General features: G+C 39.6%; 1 protein-coding gene and 1 pseudogene across 3 annotated transcripts in view; one reads left to right on the top strand and one right to left on the bottom strand.

Moving 5' to 3' along the window:
• Positions 1-3,593: 3,593 nt before the first annotated feature.
• Positions 3,594-16,844, top strand: part of LOC133614829 (extracellular calcium-sensing receptor-like) — a 145,118-nt gene continuing 131,867 nt past the window's right edge. For 2 of the 3 annotated variants that reach the window (XM_061973124.1, XM_061973123.1), the window contains exons 1-3: positions 3,610-3,715; positions 6,450-6,606; positions 8,042-8,123. The gene's annotated coding sequence lies outside the window, so the exon portion shown is untranslated. Of the gene's footprint in view, positions 3,716-6,446; positions 6,607-8,041; positions 8,124-16,844 lie in introns of all 3 variants that reach the window. The other variant, XM_061973122.1, reaches the window with a different exon arrangement.
• LOC133614301 (extracellular calcium-sensing receptor-like) lies at positions 6,387-16,436 on the bottom strand (annotated as a pseudogene).

The raw sequence follows: 16,844 nt of genomic DNA, 5'->3' as shown, positions 1-16,844 counted from the left end.
TGACGTAATTACTCTACTTTTGATCATATACTGATACTACCCTTTGCTATCAACGCTAACAAATTCATGGATCAACCTCCTCTTACATATCGAGTACTGACTGTGACAATGCTGACACACGAGCAGTTGTTGTTATATTATCCTCTCTGTAGACTCTTAATTTTTAATCTCCTTGTTAATTTCAAGTTAAAAGCTGTTTACTCTCTAACATAAAGGCAGGCTCGTAGGTCCGTATAGCGAGGCGTCAGGGTCCGTGTCCAGGCGGGAGGTCGAGATCCAAGAGGCAGCCAGGGAACCAGAGGGAATACGGGGAGACGAGACACACAGCTTGTAACGCGGGAGCGGAGGAAATGCTGCTGGAACGACACGACACAGGACAACACACAATGAATGAATGAATGAATGAATAAAACTTTTATTAGTAGATTGCACAGTATAGTACATATTCCGTACAATTGACCACTAAATAGACTACTACTCAGTGGCCTAGTGGTTAGAGTGTCCGCCCTGAGATCGGTAGTTTGTGAGTTCAAACCCCGGCCGAGTCATACCAAAGACTATAAAAATGGGACCCATTACCTCCATGCTTGGCACTCAGCATCAAGGGTTGGAATTGGGGGTTAAATCACCAAAAATGATTCCCAGGCGCGGCCACCGCTGCTGCCCACTGCTCCCCTCACCTCCCAGCGGGTGATCAAGGGTGATGGGTCAAATTTTGCCACACCTAGTGTGTGTGTGACAATCATTGGTACTTTAACTTTAACTTTAAATGGTAACACCCGAATAAGTTTTTCAACTTGTTTAAGTCGGGGTCCAAGTAAATCAATTCATGGTAAACACGGAGGTGGAGAAAACACAGATAGGGAGAGCATAGTGCTTGATACGAGTTGGCTTACTGTACAAAACAGGAAACTACGTTCTGGCCCGGAACACAGGTCTGCACTGGCTTAAAAAGCCCAGGAAGCTCATCAGCGACAGGTGTGAGGAGTGCTTATTGATTGCAGCTGTGCACCGGCGCAGCTTGGAGCTCTTGGAGGTGCGCTCAGCAGAGGGCACAGATGAATGTGCGTTGGAATGCGCCCGGGCCGTGACACTACTGTTGCCAATGATGACCACTTGTATCAGTGTGGTGTATATAAAAAATACCTTTATGAATCCAATATTCCTCCATTTGAAGCTTTTTGTTGTTGTTGTCTCTTATTTCACTTTTGGTATGTCTTTCTCATCAAAGGTAGTAATTCAATTCTCTTTCTTGTAATGTATTCGTAAATTGTTGGCCAATTTCAGCAAAATATAACTATTTTGCTTTTGTACATCATGAACTGTTTTAATTTTATTGGGGGGTAATTTGAGTGGCCAGATACTGTATACACTAGTGTTTACTTTGGACAAGTACATTTTTGTTATTAGCTAGCTAAGATACCTGTATCTTGCTAAGCTATTTGGAGTTGAGTCATGGCTGATCTCTACACTTTCAGAACAAACAATTGTGTTTGTTTGCGCTTTTACAAACCAATAAAACCAATGCTATTCATGGACGAAAAATAGGATGTGATTCTACACAATAGGAACCATCCATTTTCTACCGCTTGTCCCTTACAGCAGGGTTCCCCAACCTTTTTTCCTCCAGGGACTGGTTTAATGTATGCATTATTTTCACGGACTGGCTTTCAACGGGCAGCACGGTGAAACAGAGGTTAGTGCATGTGCCTCACAATATGAAGGTCCTAAGTAGTCTTGAGTTCAATCCCAGGCTCGGGATCTTTCTATGTGGAGTTTGCATGTTCTCCCCGTAACTGCGTGGGTTCCCTCCGGGTACTCCGGCTTCCTCCCACCTCCAAAGACATGCACCTGGGAATAGGTTGATTGGCAACACTAAATTGGCCCTAGTGTGTGAATGTGAGTGTGAATGTTGTCTGTCTATCTGTGTTGGCCCTGTGATGAGGTGGCGACTTGTCCAGGATGTTCCGCCAGAATGCAGCTGAGATAGGCTCCAGCACCCCCCGCGACCCCAAAAGGGACAAGCGGTAGAAATGGATGGATGGATGGATGGATGGCTTTCTACGTGTGGCAGATAAAAACAGCAAAAAAATTAGCCTTTGGCTACAATCTGAAAGTTAAGTCGGAGAAAATGTGGTAGTTTTCAAATTAACTAGATGAGGCAATTCCTGAGGGGATTGCATGTGAATGCTCCAATGCTGACAGAATGAAATATGAATGTAAGAATAGTTTGAATGTTGGAATGTTTTGAAGCATTTGAATTTTCAGGAAAACCGGAATTTGGTTTGGAACTTGGGAAAGACTTAGTTTGAATGTCCAGTATGAGTGGAATATGTTGAAGGTGGAATGGTTTGAATAGGTTGAAAAATGTTGGAATTGTGGAAGTGTGAAAAATGGATAATTCATTTGGAATGGGGAAAATGTCCCTAAGAATTGAGAATTCTTGGAAATCCGGGATTTTTTTTTTTTATATAGTTTTTGAAAGAGAGCACACAATTCTTGAACAGGCTGAATATTTTGAAGTTGGAACAGTTTGAGTGGGAGTTGTGGAACTTTAAAAAATGTCCCATTCTTTTCAATGGGAATTTCATGGAAATTTGGGGATTTCGGTAAAAGAGGGAGTTTTTTGGAAAATGCAATACAAATGCTAATTTGAATGTTCTGGATGAGTTGAAATGGTTGGTGTTGGAATTTTTCAAATCGGTCGAGAAATGTTGAACATTTTTAATTGAGAAATGGTATTAAGATATTCCTGGAATTTCAGGAAAACCGAGAATTTTTCCAGTTCAAAAAACAACTAAGTTTTTTGTCCTGATTAAGAGGAATGTTTTGACGGTGAAATGGGTTGAAAAATGTGGAAGAAGGAGTAGTTGCCAGAAAAAAGGGTCAAAAAAGGGTTTGAAAAAACTGGAATTCTGGGAATTCTTGGAATTTTTTTTTTACTTGAAAAAATTATAGTTTCAATGTCCAGGATAAGTGGAATATGTTGACGGTGGAGTGGTTTGAATCGGTTGAAAAATGTGGAAATGGTGGAAGTTTGAAAAATGGCCAATTCATTTTGAATGGGAAAAATGTCCCAGAAAACCTGGAATTCTGGGAAATCTGGGAATTTGGGGAATTTGTCAAAGCCCGTGAATGGAATGGTTTGAGTCGGATGAAAAAAGTGGAAGGTAGACCGCGCCAAAATCTGGAGAAGAAGAAGTTGAATAAAAAATTGATGAATTTTGGTGTAGAAAACCATATTAATTGTGTGAATGCTCCAAAACATTCACAATGTTGCTGTGCGACCCGGTAGCAAATGCGTCACGGACCGGTACCGGTCCCCGGACCAGTGGTTGGGGACCCCTGCCTTCCGGGGTCGCAGTCGTAACTGTCCTACCAGGCCTCAAGCACATGCTTTGGAAAGGTTAAATACTTTCCCCCCCCTGTCAATTAAACGTGTAAATTCTAGAAAAAACAATTTCAATAGAGTGAATATAGAAAATATAGCCGTGAAAGTTCAATAATAAGGTCAAGGTTAATCTAATTAAGAATGTCAAAGACTACCTATACCCCCTATCAATAATGCAAAATGGTTCGTTCCAGCTGGATAGAGCAAACCTCATTACAAACAGACTTCACTCGAAACAGACGTCAAAACGTCTTCCAAGCTCACCTTCAAGCATTCGCACACAGCAGCAGCATTTTGGAAGCAGGATGCGATGATAAAAGAAAGGTAAAACTACAACAAATCCACCTGTGACTGTATAGGAGAAAGTTATGTACAAGTTTCCCTTTTGCCTCTCATTTCCCTCGACTGTGCTGCGTTCAAAGACCCTCAATTAAGATGAGAAATAGATTTAGCACTAGTTTAAAGACAGGGGGAGACTTTAACCCTCAATAAATGCACTAATAATGATTTAATCATAATAATAATGATTTAAGCGGCAGAAAATGGATGGATGGATTATGATAAATATCATTCACTGATGATAATCCTTCATATCAGGCTAGCTCAGGGGTGTCAAACATACGGCCCGAGGGCCGGTTCAGGCCCGCGAACAGGTTTTATCCGGCCCGCGGGATGAGTTTAAGTATAAAAATTACCCTGAAATGTTTGAATGAAAGAAACTGCTGTTCTAAATGTGTCCACTAGATGTCACAATAGCAATTATTTGTATCTTGTAGATGATGTTACATATTTACAAAAAAAACACATGATGTTAGTACATCGGACGAGGAAAATGATCAAACTACATAAATAAAATACTGTAATTTGATTTTGATATTTTTTTATCTTGATGGATTGAAAATTAACACCAATAAATTGACTGATGAACATTAGCACATAATTTATTCAGAAAATATAAATACGACAATTAAAGATAAAATACTATTAACCACAACATGTAAGTGTAAAAAAAACCCCGATAATGTGCTTGTTCTATTTTTAAACTAAGAAAACAATCTGAAGTTGTCTTTATTTTTAAGTTATCGTGCCGTGATTTTACCAGTCTGGCCCACTTGGGAGTAGATTTTTCTCCATGTGGCCCCTGATCTAAAATGAGTTTGGCACCCCTGGGCTAGCTAATCTATCATTTCACTCTGAAGTAAAGGTACGCTTGGCAGATTTCTATTCTGCTTATGCTAATTGGGGTAAACTGGAGCATATCCCGGCTGACTTTGGGCTATTTATAACCATATTTACAGTAAGTGAATAATGACGGATTATTTATTTATAATCATATTATGGCTACTTTATATTGGATTTATTGATGCACATTTGTAAAAAATATATATATATTTTTTAACAAAACAAATTACTAAAGTGTTGAGGAGGGTTATGTAGATATATTCTAGATTAATAAATCCCATCATTAAAAAGTCTGAAACCTAATTAAGGTTTGTAATGTGCTTTAAAAAGCAGTTTTAACCAAATCTGTACAATAATTGTTTTTTTGTGTGCATGTAAACATACCAAATGCATGTGTATAGTGCGGCAACATTGGGTTTAGGGTGGGATGGGGGCCCCAGAATTTGGGGCTACAACCCTGTTTGTGACAATTTGAGTAAAATTACATCTTTGTTTGTGAGTTATGAATGTCTGTATTTAAAAAATCTGTAAATATATACACTCACTTGGCAAGGGATCTTATTTATCAGTGGTGTTTGTGGCTTCAAAGCCAGAGAATATTAAGATGATTTCTGAAATCATTTTGTTTTGTACAGTTAATTCCCCCTCGTCGTTTTAAGAAAATATTCAGTTTTTTTGTGCTGAGTTTGAGTTGGATTTTATGTGGAACATGCATGATACAACATGATACATCACAATTTGAAGTTTCTCTATTCAACATGTTCGAAAAGGAGTAGGAAGAAGCAGAGCTTATTTAATCCTACCCCTTTTCCTTTACATAGCAGTTGCTAAAATGTTTGTTCACTTCCTGTTCTCAATTTATTCACAATATACTCCATAAGTAATAACAATAAAAATAAATACATGAATAATAGTTTGTGAAATAAGTTATATTTCATATGGTGAGATAAGTAAGATTATCTAGAAAAGGAATGGATGGATGAAATAAATTCAGAATGTTCATCATGGTTCTTCTTCTTTGTACTTTGTAAACACTTTAAGTTTGAAGAGTTTCTTGAAGTGGATCATATTAGTACATTGTTTCATTTCTTTGCTTAATCCATTCCATAATTTAATTCCACATACTGAAATACTGAAGGTGTTAAGTGTTGTACGTGCGTACAAATGTTTTAAATTGCATTTTTCACTAAGATTATATTTCTCCTCTTTTGTTGGGAAGAATTGTTGTACATTCTTGGGTAGCAGATTATAGTTTGCTTTGTACATAATTTTAGCTGTTTGCAAATTCACTATTTTGTGGAATTTCAGTATTTTTGATTCAATAAATAAGATTTGTATGTTCTCTATATCCAACATGTTGTATTATTCTAACTGATCTTTTTTGTAACAGCGTTAATGAATGAAGTGTACTTTTGTATGTATTTCCCCATATTTCTGCACAATAACTCAGATATGGAACACTAGCGAGCAGTAGAGAATATGAAGTGATTTTTGGTCTAGAACATGTTTTGCTTCATTCATTATTGACGTGTTTCTTGCTACTTTATGTTGTATATTTTTTACATGAGATTTCCAGTTCATTTTATCATCAATCTTTACACCTAGAAAATTGGTTCTAATTACTACTGAGACTGACGACAGAATTAATCATATAAATTAGGTACGGAAATATCACATATACAAGCATCTCTATCACGTTGTGTGTCTATTTATTGTATTACTTACTGTTTAATTAACCCTAAGTGCAATCACATGAGGAAATGGTTACTATACAAGATGTGTTGGGTAGTTAGTTTATTCTAGCTTAGCTCTTTCATGACTTGGCAATGCTTCGGCCCATAATAGCTTTTCTTGTGTTTCTCTCTGGTCTCAGCAGGATAATGTAGCATATAGGTCCAAACAGCGCCACCAAAATGCCAAAACTGGACGCCAGGATGGCAAAGACCTCCACGGCGTCTGCGTATTTTCCAGGAGAGTTGATGTACGTAGGAACAAATGCAACCCACATGGCACAGAAGATCAACATACTGAAGGTAATAAGTTTAGCCTCGTTGAAGTTGTCTAGGAGATGTCTTACCATGAATGCTAACAAGAAGCTGAGGGTAGCTAGTAAAGCAATATAGCCCAGCAACACCGCAAAGTCTAAATTAGAGCCAACTACACACTCATAAACAATTTTGTCATTGTGGTGTTGCATGTTTTTATGAGGAGTCGGTGATGCAAAGACAATCCAAGCAATGCAGATAACTCCCTGAATGCAAGTGAGAGCCATACTTGTTCCTCTCTGCTGCATTGTTACGGGAGCACCTAGAGGCTCCGCTGTGAGCTCCACAGGACACGCCCCCACGTTTGACTCACAAACCGCGCCCACGCGTCGCCGCAGCCGTAGACAATCTGCGCACCTGGACCTGATGAGAGGGAGCTGAATAAAGGACCAGTGGACCCAAGGATCCTGGCGGGAACTTAGTTTCTCAATGGTGTACCGTAAGCCGACACAAGCTTTATGCTCTCTGTTTTCCCTCTGCGTTTTCCCTCCGCCTTCCTCGATCCTTGACCCTCGCCCGGACATGGACCTTGTCACTCCTCTCCTGCCCTGGACCACCTGCCTGTCCCACGGACTGCCTCGTTCCTTCGCTCTCAACACTTGGTAACAAACACTTCAGCTAACTACACACAGCCTCACACACACACACTCTTGGGTTTTGACACTCTCCATTTCCTTAGTTTAGTTTATTAGTTAGTATTGTTTATTATTATTATTATATATATTGTCTATAAATATAATAAATTATTGAACATTACTGCACCCTGGTGTCTTTGCCGTCATCTTCCTCTGTTAAACCATAACATGCATGGCACCAAACCACTTCAGACCGGCTCCACCTCCTGGTTTGGAGGACCTGAACACAGCCAGAACCACCATGGTTTTAACCAGAATGTACGATACACAAAGCACAAAGCTGATTCCAAAGGCTGCATGTCTCAGCTGACAAGTCCACAGCCTGGGATGGCCGATGAACAAGAGCGAACAGAGGAAACACAGTTTAAGTGACATCGAGAGCAGTAAGCCGAGTTCTGAATTGTTGGCCCGCACAATGGGTGTGCTGCGATGATAGATGAATATCCCCAGAACAACAGATGTATGCCAGTTTATTTGACAGAAACACAACCAACCAGTAATATTGCTGATCTTCCCTTCAGAGCAAGGGATGCAGTCAAAACAACACTTAGGTTGTCCCTTCTTTCTGGCCATGCAAGAACCTGGAGGACAGTTCTCACTGCACAGAGACCCAGGAGGCTTCAGAGAGAGAATTAAAAATGTTTTTTTTTTACTGTTGAATCCCTTTTATGATCATTCATAGTCATTGGTGCAAAGGGCAGAACAGTTTAAGTGTGGGGGCACCTTTCTGGTGTCAACGTTCCAGAAGATTTGGTCTTCATTAATTGTGTGTTCTTCACCTTTTGAAGGCTGATTTCTTCACCCCACCCACGCCATGCACCTTGATTTGGTCACCAGGAACCCATTGCCAGTTCATGACATCATACATAGGTAAGGCATCACCATTCTCATCAAATGACACAAGGATTTTGAATGGTGTGGTAAAGTTGACTTTTTGCAAATAATGCAAAAGATGGAATTGGGTGACAAGAATATAGTACGATTTACATACTTGCCAACCTTGAGACCTCCTACTTCGGCAGATTGGGGGGGGTTGAGGTGTTGGGGTTGGCGGGGTGTGGTGGTAGCGGGGGTGTATATTGTAGCCCGGAAGAGTTAGGGCTGCAAGGGATTCTCTGTGGTGTTTATGTTGTGTTACGGTGCGGCTGTTCTTCCGAAATGTGTTTGTCATTCTTGTTTGGTGTGGGTTCTCAGTGTGGCGCATATTTGTAACAGTGTTAAAGTTGTTTATACGGCCACCCTCAGTGTGACCTGTATGGTTGTTGATCAAGTATGTCTTGCAGTCACTTACGTCTGTCGGCCGAAGCCGCATACAACATGTGACTGTGCCGGCACGCTGTTTGTATGGTGAAAAAGCGGACGCGACGACAGATTGTAGAGGACGCTAAAGGCAGTGCCATCTCGGCACGCCCTTAATATTGTTGTCCGGGTGGAAATCGGGAGACATTCGGGAGAATGGTTGCCCCGGGAGATTTTCGGGAGGGGCACTGAAATTCCGGAGTCTCCCGGAAAAATCGGGAGGGTTGGCAAGTATGACGATTCAGGACAGGGGTGTCAAACTCATTTTAGCTCAGGGGCCACATGGAGTAAAATCTATTACCAAGTGGGTAAAATCATGTCATGATAACTTAAAAATAAAGACAACTTCAGATTGTTTTCTTTGTTAAAAAATATAACAAGCATAATCTGAAAACATACAAATCATAATGTTGTCATAATGTAGTTTTTTACACTTACATGTTGCTGTTCATAGTATTCTATCTTCATTTGTCGGGATTTATAATTTCTGCATAAATGATGTGATAATGTTCATCAGTCAAATAGGTGTGAGTCTGGAATAGTTTTAAAATGCTCTCATTGGTATAACATTTTAATCTATCAGAAGATGTAATCAATAGTAATATCAAAATCAAATTACAGCATGATATTAATGTAATTTACTAATTTTCCTCAACTGATGTACTAACATCATGTGTTTTTTTCTGTACATATCTACAACAAAACCTGTGAATTTGGACTCATTTCATGAATCACACATGAAGTTAGAAGGGGATACATGTTGTTTCTAACTTATTTTTAACTGTGGGGCGGAAAGGTGACAACAAGCGGCCACAACAGATAAAACAATGTTTGCCAACACTGTTCAATGTCTGTCGAGAGATTTTAAGGAGGGCAGAAGGTCTAACGATCATTTTGTTGAGCAAAGCTGTTCATTGTTGGCTGTAACCACAGCAAAAAAAAAAAAAAAACATTTGCAAAAAACTATTTAGCAAAACTGGTCATCTTCTGCCATACAAACCACGCCAAAACCAACTCTCTGTCATCTGTCCTATCAACAGCAGCCACTTTCTCTCTCGCTCACTTGGGCCAACAGACACACTCTTTAGAGCAGGCGTGTCAAACTTATTTTAGCACAGGGGCCACATTTAGGAAAATCTGTGCACACGCGGCCCGGAGTATTAAAATCATTGCATATAAACAAAAAAATAAAGACAACTTCAGATGGTTTTCTTTGTCTTACTTTGGCCAAAAATAGAACAAACACATTCTGGAAATATTACAATAAAAATATAGAAAAAAATACCGGCAGCGGTAAAGTTTAGATTCATGAAGGAAAGAAGAAAGTGAATGAATGTTTTTAACTGAAGACATTTACATTTGCATAAAAATGTGTTTTCTTTTTTTATTTTTTTTATTTTTATGAATTAACGTTTTTCCAAAACACAATATGGAATGTGAGATGTAACAGGATAATGCATAGATTAATCATTTGTTTTCAAAACGGTTACAAAAAGTGGGACCCCAAAAATTTACTGTAGGTCCCCATTTTTATGATTTGATGGGGTCCCTGGGACCCCATTTTGAAAATTCCCAGTGCCAACACTGATGGAGTATTGGTGCGTGCAAAACAGTAGCAGGCGGCTGCGGCCTGCGGGACAGTTCTAATACTAATCAAATATCATCCCGGGGGCCAAAGATAATTGATCTGGCCCGTGGGCCTTGACTTTGACACATAAGCATTAGACTAAGCCATTAGGGATTTACAGTATATCGTTCGGATTTAATCGATACTGATACCAATATCGATGCTACTATTGTTGCAGGTACATCAGTACATTTATCGGTACTATATGTAATTGGTGTAAATAAAGATGAGTTAAGTAACTTCTTATACCCAGTTCAAGAGCAGTCCTCTGATTTCATATTGTTCTAATTTATTAATTAAGATATTATAATTAATTATGTCAAATGCTTTTGTTAGATCCATAAACACTGCTGCTGCACACTGTTGGCCATCTTTTGCATTGGTTATTTCCTCTGTTATTTTAATGAATGCCATTGAGGTTGAAATGTTAGCTCTGTAGCCGTATTGGTTCTCTGCAAGTGTTCCACATTTATGTCCAATCTGTTGTTGAATAATTTTTCGATGATTTTAGAAAATTTTGGCAGTAAAGAAACAGGTCTGTAATTTGTAAATTGGTGTTTGTCTCCAGTGTTATAAATTGGAACAACTTTGGTCATTTTCATTTTGTTTGAAATGATAGATTGCGAATATATGTAAAAGGCTCTGAAACTTCTTCAATGACTTTCATATCTTTGTTCACAGTCAATTGAGGTCTTGGATTTACATCGTTACAATTGTGATTATTTCCTCTTTTGTCACATTAACGAGGAACATTGAGTTGGGATTTCTGTCTATGGTGTCATTCATGCCCTCAACTGACCCGGGATCTGGAATCTTTTCCCCTAGATTTGGACCAATATTTACAAAGTACTTATTGACGCTTTCAAGTACTTTCTTGTATTGTCTCTTTTTACATTTCCGTTAAAGAAGTATTGGGAGTAATCCCGTTTTGCACCATTTTTGATAATACTGTTTAGGATGCCCCATGTTGCACTCATATTGTTTTTGTTCCTGTCTAATAAATGACGATAGTATTCTTTTCTACATGTTTTCAAGATGTTGGTTAGCTTCTTTTTATACGTTTTGTACTTATTTTCTGCTTCAGTTGATCTTTGTGTTATAAACATTTTATACAATGTACTTTTCTTATTGCAAGCATGTATCAATCCCTCTGTCATCCATAGTTGATGTTTCATGGTCTTCTTTTGCTTCTTAATGAGTTGTACTACTACTAGGTCTTGTTATTTTAGGATATAAACCCATACTGTACATTGTGTCCATGAAGTCGTCAATAATTTTATGTCTACTAGGGTTCAGGAGGTCGATGTTAAAGTCAACACTTTAGAAAATTACTTTTTGTCTGATTTCAGTGAAGGTTGCCTTGATCCAGTTTTCAAATGTGTCAATGTTTGACTTAGGTGATCTATATACACAACTGATCAGTAAGTTTTTGCTTTTTTCATGACATATTTCAATGGTTATACATTCCAAAATGTTGTCAGTAGCAAATGACATGGTATTCACCACTTTGTAGTTCAAGTCCTTCATGACGTACACAGCTACTCCTCCTCTGTTCTTGTTGGTTATTTTGATGTAATTTAGTTCATATCCCTCCAGTTCAAAATCTATTCATTTTCCCCCCCATCCATCTGTGTCTCTGAGACAGCGATCACTTTGAAGGGGTTATTGAATTGTTCCAAAAAAATGTTTCATGTTGGTGTAATTTGCATACAAACTTCTGATGTTGAAATGAATTATTGACAGTTTGTTGTGAGCTTTAATGTTATTATATTGTTTATATGTATAAAAAAAGCAATTGTTTCTGATGTGAGAAAACATTTTTTTGTCTGGATCTACACTATATTGCCAAAAGTATTTGGCCACCCATCCAAATGATCAGAATCAGGTGTCCTAATCACTTGCAAAGGATTTGCAAATCATTGTATTCCATTTATATTTACATCTAACACAATTTCCCAACTCATATGGAAACGGGTTTGTAAATATAAACGAAATACAATGATTTGCAAATCCTTTTAAACCCATATTCAATTCAATGCACTACAAAGACAAGATATTTGATGTTCAAACTCATAAACTTTATTTTTTTTTGCAAATAATAATTAACTTAGAATTTCATGGCTGCAACACGTGCCAAAGTAGTTGAGAAAGGGCATGTTCACCACTGTGTTACATCACCTTTTCTTTTAACAACACTCAATAAACGATTGGGAACTGAGGAAACTAAGTGTTGAAGCTTTGAAAGTGTAATTCTTTCCCATTCTTGTTTTATGTAGAGCTTCAGTCGTTCAACAGTCCGGGGTCTCGTCGTATTTTACGCTTCATAATGCGCCACACATTTTCGATGGGAGACAGGTCTGGATTGCAGGCGGGCCAGGAAAGTACCCGCACTCTTTTTTTACGAAGCCACGCTGTTGTAACACGTGCTGAATGTGGCTTGACATTGTCTTGCTGAAATAAGCAAGGGCGTCCATGAAAAAGACGGCGCTTAGATGGCAGCATATGTTGTTCCAAAACCTGTATGTACCTTTCAGCATTAATGGTGCCTTGACAGATGTGTAAGTTACCCATGCCTTGGGCACTAATGCACCTCCACACCATCACAGATGCTGGCTTTTGAACTTTGCGTCGATAACAGTCTGGATGGTTCGCTTCCCCTTTGGTCCGGATGACACGATGTCGAATATTTCCAAAAACAATTTGAAATGTGGACTCGTCAGACCACAGAACACTTTTCCACTTTGCATGAGTCCATTTAGATGATCTCGGGCCCAGAGAAGCCGGCGGCGTTTCTGGATGTTGTTGATAAATGGCTTTCGCTTTGCATAGTAGAGCTTTAACTTGCACTTACAGATGTAGCGACGGACTGTATTTAGTGACAGTGGTTTTCTGAAGTGTTCCTGAGCCCATGTGGTGATATCCTTTAGAGATTGATGTCGGTTTTTGATACGTCTGAGGGATCGAAGGTCACAGTCATTCAATGTTGGTTTCCGGCCATGCCGCTTACGTGGAGTGATTTCTCCAGATTCTCTGAACCTTTTGATGATATTATGGACCGTAGATGTTGAAATCCCTAAATTTCTTGCAATTGCACTTTGAGAAACGTTGTTCTTAAACTGTTTGACTATTTGCTCACGCAGTTGTGGACAAAGGGTTGTACCTCTCCCAATCCTTTCCTGTGAAGGACTGAGCATTTTTTGGGAAGCTGTTTTTATACCCAATCATGGCACCCACCTGTTCCCAATTAGCCTGCACACCTGTGGGATGTTCCAAATAAGTGTTTGATGAGCATTCCTCAACTTTATCAGTATTTATTGCCACCTTTCCGAACTTCTTTGTCACGTGTTGCTGGCATCAAATTCTAAAGTTAATGATTATTTGCAAAAAAAAAAAAATGTTCATCAGTTTGAACATCAAATATGTTGTCTTTGTAGCATATTCAACTGAATATGGGTTGAAAATGATTTGCAAATCATTGTATTCCGTTTATATTTACATCTAACACAATTTCCCAACTCATATGGAAACAGTTTGTATATACTCTTTCATTCTAGACTTCTAGAGTGTGTGATTATCACATCACTCTAAATGTATAGACTATAGAGTTCACAAACATAAAGAGGGATGCTAGTGGGCCAGGCCAATCTTTCCTTATCTCTAGACTAAAACTGGGGAAATGTGTAGAGTGTTCTGGGCTTCAGGCATGATTTTATTTCAGAATTCCTTGAGAGAGAAAAACGCCTGGTTAGGCTTTGTGTATGTAGGGTGTGCCTTCCTTGGTTTACAGCTATGGTGTTATTATGCTGTTTTTTACTTATGTATGTTATGTTGCAGCTATTTAAAATAGTTTTGTCAATTTGTTCTGGCCTGAAACAAATTGGCCCTTTGAAACAAAACTTTGTCTTTGTGTGTTGAATGTAGACCACATTGCTTAGCAGAGTTCAGTGATGCAAATGCATGTCAGGTTGATCAACAGATTGTATTATTCTCCAGTGCAATAACATTGCTGAAATGAAGGCTAAAGGGCATTTAAGGGGGCCTTAAAAAAAAAGAAAAAAGAAAGAATATATATATATATTCTTTTAATAAATATATATATATATATATATATATATATATTCTTTCTTTTTTTTTACACGACAAGCACCAACTACCTTGCGGCCACAGCTCCAATCAGCCGCCTCGACAATAGAGGCACGGAACATGGTCCATTCGGACTCAATGTCCAGCACCTCCCTCGTGACATGTTCAAAGTTCTTCCGGAGGTGGGAATTGAAACTCTCTCTGACAGGAGACTCTGCCAGACGTTCCCAGCAAACCCTCACAATGCGTTTGGGCCTGCCAGGTCTGTCCGGCATCCTCCCCCACCATCGCAGCCAACTCACCACCAGGTGGTGATCGGTAGAAAGCTCCGCCCCTCTCTTCACCCGAGTGTCCAAAACATGAGGCCGCAAATCCGATGACACAACTACAAAGTCGATCATGGAACTGCGGCCTAGGGTGTCCTGGTGCCAAGTGCACATATGGACACCCTTATGTTTGAACATGGTGTTTGTTATGGACAATCCGTGACGAGCACAAAAGTCCAATAACAAAACACCACTCGGGTTCAGATCCGGGCGGCCATTCTTCCCAATCACGCCTCTCCAGGTTTCACTGTCGTTGCCAACATGAGCGTTGAAGTCACCCAGTAGGACGAGGGAATCACCCGGGGGAGCACTTTCCAGTACTCCCTCGAGTGCATCCAAAAAGGGTGGGTACTCTGAACTGCTGTTTGGTGCGTAAGCACAAACAACAGTCAGGACCCGTCCCCCCACCCGAAGGCGGAGGGAGGCTACCCTCTCGTCCACCGGGTTGAACTCCAACGTGCAGGCTTTGAGCCGGGGGGCAACAAGAATTGTTACCCCAGCTCGTCGCCTCTCACTGCGTGCAACGCCAGTGTGGAAGAGAGTCCAACCCCTCTCGAGAGAACTGGTTCCAGAGCCCTTGCTGTGCGTCGAGGTGAGTCCCACTATATCTAGCCGGAACTTCTCTACCTCGCGCACTAGCTCAGGCTCCTTCCCCCCCAGCGAGGTGACGTTCCACGTCCCAAGAGCTAGCTTATGTAGCCGAGGATCGGACCGCCAAGTGCCCTGCCTTCGGCTGCCGCCCAGCTCACAATGCACCCGACCTCTATGGCCCCTCCCATGAGTGGTGAGCCCATTGGAGGAGTGACCCACGTTGCCTCTTCGGGCTGTGCCCGGCCGGGCCCCATGGGGACAGGCCCGACCACCAGGCGCTCGCCATCGTGCCCCAACTCCGGGCCTGGCTCCAGAGGGGTGCCCCGGTGACCCGCGTCCGGGCGAGGGAAATCTGAGTCTTTGTTGTTTCATTCCCATAGAAGTCTTCGAGCTGCTCTTTGTCTGATCCCTCACCTAGGACCAGTTTGTCTTGGGAGACCCTACCAGGGGGCATGAAAGCCCCCGGACAACATAGCTCCTAGGATCATTGGGACACGCAAACTTCTCTACCACGGTAAGGTGGCAGCTCAGAGAGGAGATATATATATTATATATTATATATATATATATTATATTATTATATATTATATTATTATATATTATTTATATTATTATTATATTATATTATTATATTATGTTATATATGTATTATATATTATATATATATATATATATATATATATATATATATATATATATATATATATTTATTTATTCTTTTATATATACATTTTTTACGTTTTACTGTGAAAAGTAACTATTTAGTTATATATATATATATATATATATATATATATATACATAACTAAATAGTGAAAAGTAACTATTTAGTTATATATATATATATATATATATATATATATATATATATATATAACTAAATAGTTACTTTTCACAGTAACGTATTACTTTTTAGTGTAAGTAACTGAGTTAGTAACTGAGTTACTTATGAAATAAAGTAACTAGTAACTGTAACTAGTTACTGGTTTTCAGTAACTAACCCAACACTGGTGGCCACAGTTTGCACCTCTGATGTTGCTCACATCTGGTCCACTGAATTCTTAGAGTGTTTGTGCATTTGCACATAAACACTACTATTGCGAGCCATGACTCCTACTCGTCAAAGGCTGGGCTGCAATGTCTGTCTGCTTTCAGGCACACTTACCAGTGAAAGTGCTCTGTACACCTGGATTTCTGTTTTTGACTCGCCTTTTTGTACGCTTCTTGGACACTCCTTGGGTTTTTGTGGAGGTGCATCGCAACGCTAAATGTAAACTTACCCATTGATTCTGTACTGTATGGGGAATCGGTAAGCCTTCGTCAATACTGACCCATTGGTTTTGTACTAAAACATTTTTATTTCTGTCTATTAAGTAACATTTTTACCTAAAAAAAAACACACACAATTTGTTTGATGGTGTTTTTATTTGCCTTGGGAAATAAGCAAAGTGAGCATTCCGTGCTTGTATTTTATTATTATTATCATCATTATTGTTATTACAACACAGCAGACTGGACTGGAAGGACAACAGCGAAGCTGTATACAAGAAGGGCATGAGCAGACTCTTTTTCCTGAGGAAGCTTAGGTCCTTTAATGTGTGCAGCAAGCTGTTGGAGATCTTTTATCAGTCTGTTGTGGCCAGTGCCATGTACTTTGGAGTGGTT

Source organism: Nerophis lumbriciformis, linkage group LG17, assembly GCF_033978685.3.
Source record: "Nerophis lumbriciformis linkage group LG17, RoL_Nlum_v2.1, whole genome shotgun sequence".
Lineage (NCBI taxonomy): Eukaryota > Metazoa > Chordata > Actinopteri > Syngnathiformes > Syngnathidae > Nerophis > Nerophis lumbriciformis.
The sequence above is the reverse complement of the archived record's forward strand: the minus strand, read 5'-3'. Positions and strand labels throughout refer to the sequence as shown.